Genomic DNA, 8,783 nt, shown 5'->3' with positions numbered 1-8,783 from the left:
GTAATTCCTACACAACATGGGTTAAATACATAGATTATGGGTAGATTATAACATGTAAATTAGTGAAAATCATGGATTTAGGTGAAAACCTAGGTTTTTGACAAAAATGAGATTTAACCACAAAATTTGTTATGGAATTTAGTAAAAAGCATATATTTATGTTCCTAAGGTTATGGGTAACAAATTTCTTTGAGAATTTCCGGAATCCGGGCACGCGGGCCCGTGGGTGAATTTTAGGAATCTTGCAATTTTGGTTGGGTAATCACTTAAATGATGGAATTATGAACTTTTGAGCATAGATTGATTAGTTTGTGTAATGTTTGACTAGCTTCGAGCCGTTTGGCGTCAAATTTGGAGGTTTAAGCGCATTCTTGAATTGGGAAGTAGCCCTTGAGACAAGGTAAGTCTCCTTTCTAACCTTGTAAGAGAGAAATTATCCCATAGGTAATCTAAATTAATATGTGTTGTTGTTTGTGGGGGCCACGTATGTACGAACTGACGAGAGTCCGTACGTAGCTACTATTCCTGTTATGCCGAGGTAGTCTTAGGCTTACACCATGCCTTGTTAATATTGTTATTGCTTTATGTATATTGTTTGCCTTGAGAAGGGAGGAATGGAGTGTGCTTATTAAATGTTTCAAAAGGAATTGGAATTGATGAAAAATAATGGGATCTTAAAAGTTTTCATTTGAATGTCGTATTTTGAAAAGAATGGGAGAGTACTATAAAAATAAATTTATGAGATCTTTGTGTAACTGCGTCGCATGTGTGATTCGTAAGCGGGGTAATTCCTTAAATTTATGTCTGACCACATCGCATGTATGATTCGCAAGCGGGAAAAATAGATGCGTCTATAGTTCGCGTCGTTCGACCCTCGGCAGTGCACAGTTTAAATATTTTATTGGATCGGGCCGTACGACCTCGGCATAATTGCGCATGCTAATTATTTGAAAATTCTCCATGATTTATTCTGCTTAAATGCCTTGAAATGTAAGTTGCTAAATAGTATTACTGAAATTTATGTTATAATTATGAAAGAAGGACTTATCTCTTCCTGTTGTTGAACTGACAGTATCATTCATGATATCGATGCTTAGCATAGTACTTTAATTATATAATTATTGGCCTAGTAAGTGTCAAGTCGACCCCTCGTCACTACTTCTTTGAGGTTAGGCGGGATACTTACTGCGTACACATTGTCTATGTACTCATACTACACTTCTGTACTTAATTGTACAGGATCTGAGCCTGGTGCATCTAGTTACCCGCCCGACGTACATACTTGATCTTGGACCGAGACTTCATGGTGAGCTTCCCCTTCTGAGCCGTTCAGCAGTATGCCGGAGTTTTTCTTTTATTTTTATCTATCTATTCTGTTTCAGATAGTAGGATAGTCATCTTTTGTATATTCTACTAGTTGCCCACACACTTGTGACACCAGATCTTAGCACGTATTAGTAGACTTTGATTTTTGAGTTGTAATTCAATAGTTATAACTGCTTTTAGATGTTTCTGTTTGTTTGCCTTAAAAATCCTTTATTTACGAAATGGTTAAAAATAAGTAAAGCTAAATGGAAAATCACTAAGTTGTTCACTGTTGGCTTGTCCAGCAACGGTGTTGGACGCCATCACGGCCTGACATGGAGTTTGGTCGTGACACTATTTGACCACTTAAAAATTATTTGACCCAATATAAATAATAAATAAATTCCTCCAGGTTAGTATTAAATCTCTCTCTCGATGATTATTTTTGCTAACTAATTTTGCTATTCCTTTTTATTTGTTTATGAACAGAACTATGAATTAGTGATGTTAATTTTGAATTTATGATTACTCTTTGTTGGGTGTCTATACTGATTTTGGAGGTTAATGAAATTTTGGGTTATTGCCTTATTGAAGACGAACAATTTTATAGTTACAATAAACTTATTTAGGGTTTATCTAAAGATTAAAGTGGGTATTTGAATTTTTTATTCATATTAAATTACAATAAAGAGATACTTTCCTACAACTTTCAAAATTCCAAAATCAAGTTCAACATCTCAAGATTTATCTAACTTGGAAGAAAAAGCTAATGAGTTAGAACAACATCACCAAAGCGAAAGAGTTAATTTAAGCTCCTTAGAGGTTGATCCTCGGAAAGATTAGCAATTCGAAAATATCACCCAAATGATCATGATGCAATAAGAAGAAGTATCTTCAAAGAGGTCCTTTCCAACCTCGAAAGCACAATTTTCCTCAAAGAAATTTTTATGGTAAATTGCGTCGCATTAATCCTCAATTTTTACTCGTTCGTTCACTCTTTAAATAGTGACACCGCTTACGAAAAATCTTGCGTACGCCACTGTAGTGGCCTGTGGTTGAACTGTTTTTTCCTTTGTTAAAGTCTCCACAAATTCTGATTATCTTTCTTTTTCCCTATAGTTAATGTTATTAAACTGTATTAATGTGCACAGCTTTAAATTCAGGAAAAATATTCATCAACACCATAAAACTGATATGGTAATTATGATGAAAGGCGAAAACATTCTAAACACGCAAGAAATTAACATATTCCAATCAATAGGAAGACACTATCTAATTAAGCTTTGTCTTTCGCTTTCAGTGGGGAAGAAAAATCACGCCTTTGTTCTTCCAAATAAAAAAGGTTTCAAAATTTGGCTCAAAGGTATTTGTAGTTTATCCGACCATAGCGACGCAAATATTTTAGGCATTTGTCACGATCCAAAATCCAATCCGTCGTGATGACACCTAACCCAACCTGCTAGGTAAGCCAATTAACTATAAAACACAATATAATAATACAGATGTGAGTCAAAGATGAGATAACTGAATTTATACAATTCCCCCAGGATTGATAGTACAAATCATGAGCTTCTAAGATATAGAGTTTACAAAGCTGGTTTGAAATAAAATACACCTTATGTTTGAAATATACATGAACAGATCTGAAATACTAAAGCTACCAAGATCAAGAGGCAGCTATGACTGGAGCGCAGGTACATCTTATAATACATCTCCCACCATACGCATCAACATCAACATCCAACATCTGCACGCAAGGTGCAAAAGTGTAGTATAGTACAACCGACCCCATGTACTCAATAAGTAATAAACCTAACCTTAGGTTGAAAGTAGTGACGAGTTGGGACAAGGGTCAGAGTCCAACTCCAATAACCAGCAACAATTCATAACAATATAATAAAGATGGTACAATAAATAACTCAGCTCGTTCACAGTTACAAAAAAAATAGGCATGATTTTCAAGTATAACAGCAGAACCCAAATCTTTCACCGAAAAACCCCCCAAAGATAGATGAGCAAGTTTGAGAACTGTAATTTTTTCCAAAAACTTTTCAACAATAAATAAGATATTTTATTTTCAGATAGCACGAGGAAAATACATCTTTATGCCTACATGTCAATATGCAGGTGAAATCATGAATGTCACCAAAAATCGGGTAGCAGAAGGAAATGCATCTCTATGCATGTATTTCAAGTACGCATGTCAAATGTTATGCATCTCAGTGATGAACTCATGTACTCACACTCTCAGAGTACTCAATCACTATGTATTGTATGGGGCAGGTCCAGCCCAGGGAAGATCCATCCCTCAATATAAATAGCAACTGACAATCAGTCACGCAGTACTGTATATGGCCAATCCAGCCCAGGGAACTCCATCCCAAATATAAAAGTATAGGGCAACTCCATGCCCAGGGAACTCCATCCCAAATATAAATATATAGGGCAACTTCATGCCCAGGAAACTCCATCCCAAATATAATATCCACTGCGCTCACAGTGGGTGTGCAGATTTCGGAGGGTCTCCTTCAGCCCAAGCGCTATAATAAGCCAGATCCAGGTATAAATAAATAAAAATATGTTGCGGCATGCAGCCCGATCCCTTAATTATCACTTACAATCAGGCCTTCGGCCTCACTCAGTCAATAACATTTTCAGTCTCTCGGGCTCACAATGCTTATGCTAAGCATCCCTAATAAATGATACGAGATGTGACAATATACGATAACAGAGACTGAGACATGATATGAAATGATGAATGCGACTGAGTACATAACTTGACATCAAAGAACGACCATTGTGGGTCCCAATCGTACCAGCATATAGCTTAAACATGATTTCTAGCATAAATTACAGCTCAAGTGCTCTAACACATAGAGTACAGTAAAAACGTTTAGATAAGATAGCTACACAGTTCCACAGAATCAACTAAATCACAACTCAGACGGTGCACACCCACACGCCTGTCACCTAGCATGCGCGTCACCTCAACATCAATCACATAACACGTAATTCGGGGTTTCATACCCTCAACATCAAGTTTAAAAGTGTTACTTACCTCGAACAAGCCAAGTCCAATACCGAGCAGGCCAAGCGATGCTCTAAAACAGCCATCCAGTGCATATCGACCTTCGAACGGCTCGAAACTAGCCAAAAGCAACTCAAATACATCAAATAATTCCAAAAGAAACAAACCCAATCGATAAAGGTAAAATCTTTAATCAAAAGCCAAAAATCAACCCAAAAGTCCAACCCGGGCCGGCGCCTCGAAACTCGACGAAACTTATAAAATCCGATGACCCATTCAATTATGAGTCCAACCATACTAGTTTCACTCAAATCCTACTCTGAATCGATGTTCAAAACTCAAAAACTCACCCCATGAAACTTTAGGCTAAAACCCCCAATTTCTCTTTAAAATTCATAGTCCAACTACCAAAAATGAAGAAAGAATCATGAAATATAATCAAAACCGAGTATAAAATACTTAACCCAATCCTTGTGATGAAATTCTTCTCCAAAGTCGCCCAAAACTGAGCTCCGAGTCTCAAAATGAGAATAAAACGACCAACCCTCGAAAATATAGCTTATGCCCAGCGATTTTCGCTTTTGCGAACAAAGGGCCACTTCTAGGGCGTCGCTTTTGCGACAAAATACCCGCTTCTGCAGAAAACACTGGAGGTCTGCTCTTCCGTGCCCGTGCAACATGCACTGCTTCTGCGCAAGCGCATGTGCGAGACAAAACACGCTTCTGCATACATACCCGCTTTTGCGATCACATCTTCTACTTCTGCGCACATGCAGGTGCGCCTCTTCCTCTGCATCTACGATGATCCCCAACCAAACTTCCTTCGCTTCTGCGACCAATTGTCTGCATCTGCGGACTCGCATCTGCGTCCCATTCTTCCGCAGATGCGAAAACACCAGAACCAGCGGCCTTAGCCAAATGCAACATGCGACGAAATGGTCTGAAACTCACCCGAGCCCCTCGGGACCCCGTCCGAATATACTAACAAGTTCTATTACATATCACGGACCTACTCGAGCTCTCAAATCATGCATATGACGAATCGCGCTTCAAATCAAAAGTAATGAACTTAGAACTTTCAACTTCCAAAACTCGCGCCGAAACATATCCAATCAACGCGGAATGAACTCAAATTTTGCGCACAAGTCCCAAATGACATAACAAAGCTATTCCAATTCCTGGAAACATAATCCGAATCTGATATCCACAAAGTCAACTATCGATCAAACTTATGAACTTTCCAATCCTTCAAATTTCTAATTTTCGCCAATTAGTGTCGTATCCTTTTATAAATATCCAAATGCAAATCCAGGTATACTCCCGAGTACAAAATCACCATCTGGACCTAACGGAACCATCAAAACTTCATTCCGCGTTCAAATTCACAAAAGTCAAACTTAATCACCTCTTCCAACTTAAAGCTTCAATCATGAAATTCATTCATCCAAATCGATTTTGAATATCCTAAAAACCAAAACCGACGATTCACACAAGTCATAATACATCATACAGAGCTACTCATACCATCAAACTACCGAGCGAAGTGCAAATGCTCGAAACGACCGATCCGGTCATTACATCTTCCCCCACTTAAACATGTGTTCATCCTCGAACGTGCCAAGAGTCGTTCCAAAGCCATCAAATCGCCATGTAACCTTACAACGCACATACTCGGGGGGCGGGGGTGATCCCACGTCACCCTATTCCATATAGGCCTGACAACGCAACATAACTGAAGATCATTATCGTAAACCACAAAATCCAATTTCCAACATTCGAAATTTCCTATAAGATTTGAATCTCGCATCTACACACTGTATAAGTCTGAACAAGCCATATCAAGCTATATCCTGTAACTCAATATGTAATCACATGATATACCACATAACTCGCGTACTTGTAGCAATAACTTCTAATAAAACCAAACGTACTAAGGCACCCAAAGCTCACCATAAGAGATCCTAGCATAAAATCACACTGTCCTAAGGCCCATAAGCCGTTGTATTCCCTCTTAAGCACCCCAAACGTACCGCAACCTAGATACCCACTCTGAAGAGACCTTTTGTGAATTTGAAGTCGTTTCCTCCACCTTTTTGATACTGAAATATAAAATCCATAATGATATAGAAATACTACGAGTCTCGACACCATCCAATGTAAATCTCAGATCCTAGTCATATACAAATCCGAAAAATTCATAATTGCTACATGAAAATCTTGTATCCATTAGAACTTTCTCGAGAGTCATCCACCCTGCTCAAATCTTAGTTGCACCGACCAAACGGGCCGAACGATTTGTGCCTCATTAGCACAACAACACCCAAAGAAGTGACCCCGCCTTAGCGCAACCGAGTAAATTTCTACCCCATGCGCACTATATCCGTCACGAATAACAACTCAAATCATTCCATGATTTCCATATACCCATAAAGTGTAATATAACCCGTATCTAGAAATTTCCTTGCTAAAGTCATCCTCAAAACCAGCCTCTGCAAGTCATAAATGTATCACACTATACCTCAAACTGAAACTGACACAACACATAACCATGCAATCAAAGCGTCGATAGTAGACTCCCCCACTTGGCTCGAAGCCATATATCAAAACACTCGATAACTCACAATGCCCATACTCTATTACAGCCATAATCTGGCACCAAAATTCAACTCAATCCTTCATAAGATCATGTAACACAAACCGTCTAATACCTCAAATCATATGCAAATCTCGCATCTATCCTCGTGATGGTCAGGTCAACTATTACAACCGATCCAAACTCAAATCGCACGACTATAACCCATTGGTAGAAAAGAAAATCTCCACACAACATCATAAGGATCACACATCCGTAGATTACCCCGCAGGTTATAACCCACATGCTTAGCCTCAAACTGACATCTCTCTATACCCTTTCATAGTCACAACTACTACGCAATCATTTAATTTTCCTGAGTCTGAACTCATCAACAAGACATGAAAATCTACTTCGTTCCACAAATGAAATAACATGAATGAATCCCTTAAAAACCTTCATAACTCAAGCATGTATGAAACATCCATAGAAATCGAGCATCTAATAGTCCTTCTCACATCTCAAGCAAACTCTTTCCGTCACATTCAACCCATCTGAACACATCCCGCAGTCACATGATAAACATTATATAGCCATCCAACCACTCATCGAGCTACAAATTCCACTCATAGGGGCATTACCGGATATATGAGTCCCAAAAGCACGTGCTCACACAGCCAGAATCCCCGTGCTTAAGCTACGGTCAAAACCCGGCCTCAAGTCCTCCAAACTGGCCTATCATCAGCACACTGAAATCATATCTCGCACCAAATCCATGGAATCACAAGCCGTCGATGCACACTCGATATTTGAGCGCTCAAATGCGTATGCGAATGCGTGGAAGGAGTTCAAAGAGTAACGTTTCAAGCTGAATCAATGCTGCATGATAAGGAAAGAAAGATGGGAAGTTTATCCTAAATGCCTTGTAGCCTCTCGAAGATAGGTATGGACGTCATCATACATATCCGCAAGACTCTACTAGACACTTACTCATGACTCGTAGAACCTATGAACCTAGAGCTCTGATACTAACTTGTCACGACTCAAAATCCAAACCGTCGAGATGGCACCTAACCCAATCCGCTAGGTAAGCCAATTAACTACAAAACACAATATAATAATACTGATGTGAGTCAAAGATGAGATAACTGAATTTATACAACTCCCCACGGATTGGTAGTACAAATCAGGAGCTTCTAAGAGTTATATTTTTATAAAAACAGCATCAAAATAAGTACAACATCTGTTTGAAATATAAATGAATAGAATTTCGAATCTAATGTTACCAAGGACAAGTGATAGCAACTGGAACACAGGTGCATCTTCAAATCCAGCTCCCGTTGTACATAACAGCATCAGCATCCAACATCTGCACACAAGGTGTAGAAGTATAGTATGAGTACAACCGACCTCATGTACTCAATAAGTAACAAATCTAACCTTAGGTTGAAAGTAGTAACGAGCTGGGACAAGGGTCAGAGTCCAACTCCAATAACCAGCAACAATTCATAACAATCATAATAAAAATAGTGCAAGAAAAATAACCCAGAGGTATAATGCTCAACTCGTTCACAGTTACGGGAAAATATGCATATTTTTCAAGTAAAACAGTAAAACCCAATTTTTTTTACCGAAAGAACCAAAATATGAGTAAGTTTGTAAAACCGTGATTTCCTTTCCAAAACTTTTCAACAGGTAAATGTTTGATTATCAAATGGCACGAGGAAAGTACATCTCCATGCCTACATGTCAATGTGTATGAGAAGTCATGAATGACGTGATACCGTACAACATGAGGAAAATGCATCTCTATGCTTGTATGTAAAGTGTGCATGTTGAATGCAATATAACATAGTGAATAAACTATATGCATACTCT

Source organism: Nicotiana tabacum, unplaced genomic scaffold, assembly GCF_000715075.1.
Source record: "Nicotiana tabacum cultivar K326 unplaced genomic scaffold, ASM71507v2 Un00001, whole genome shotgun sequence".
Lineage (NCBI taxonomy): Eukaryota > Viridiplantae > Streptophyta > Magnoliopsida > Solanales > Solanaceae > Nicotiana > Nicotiana tabacum.
This window is presented reverse-complemented; position numbering follows the sequence as displayed.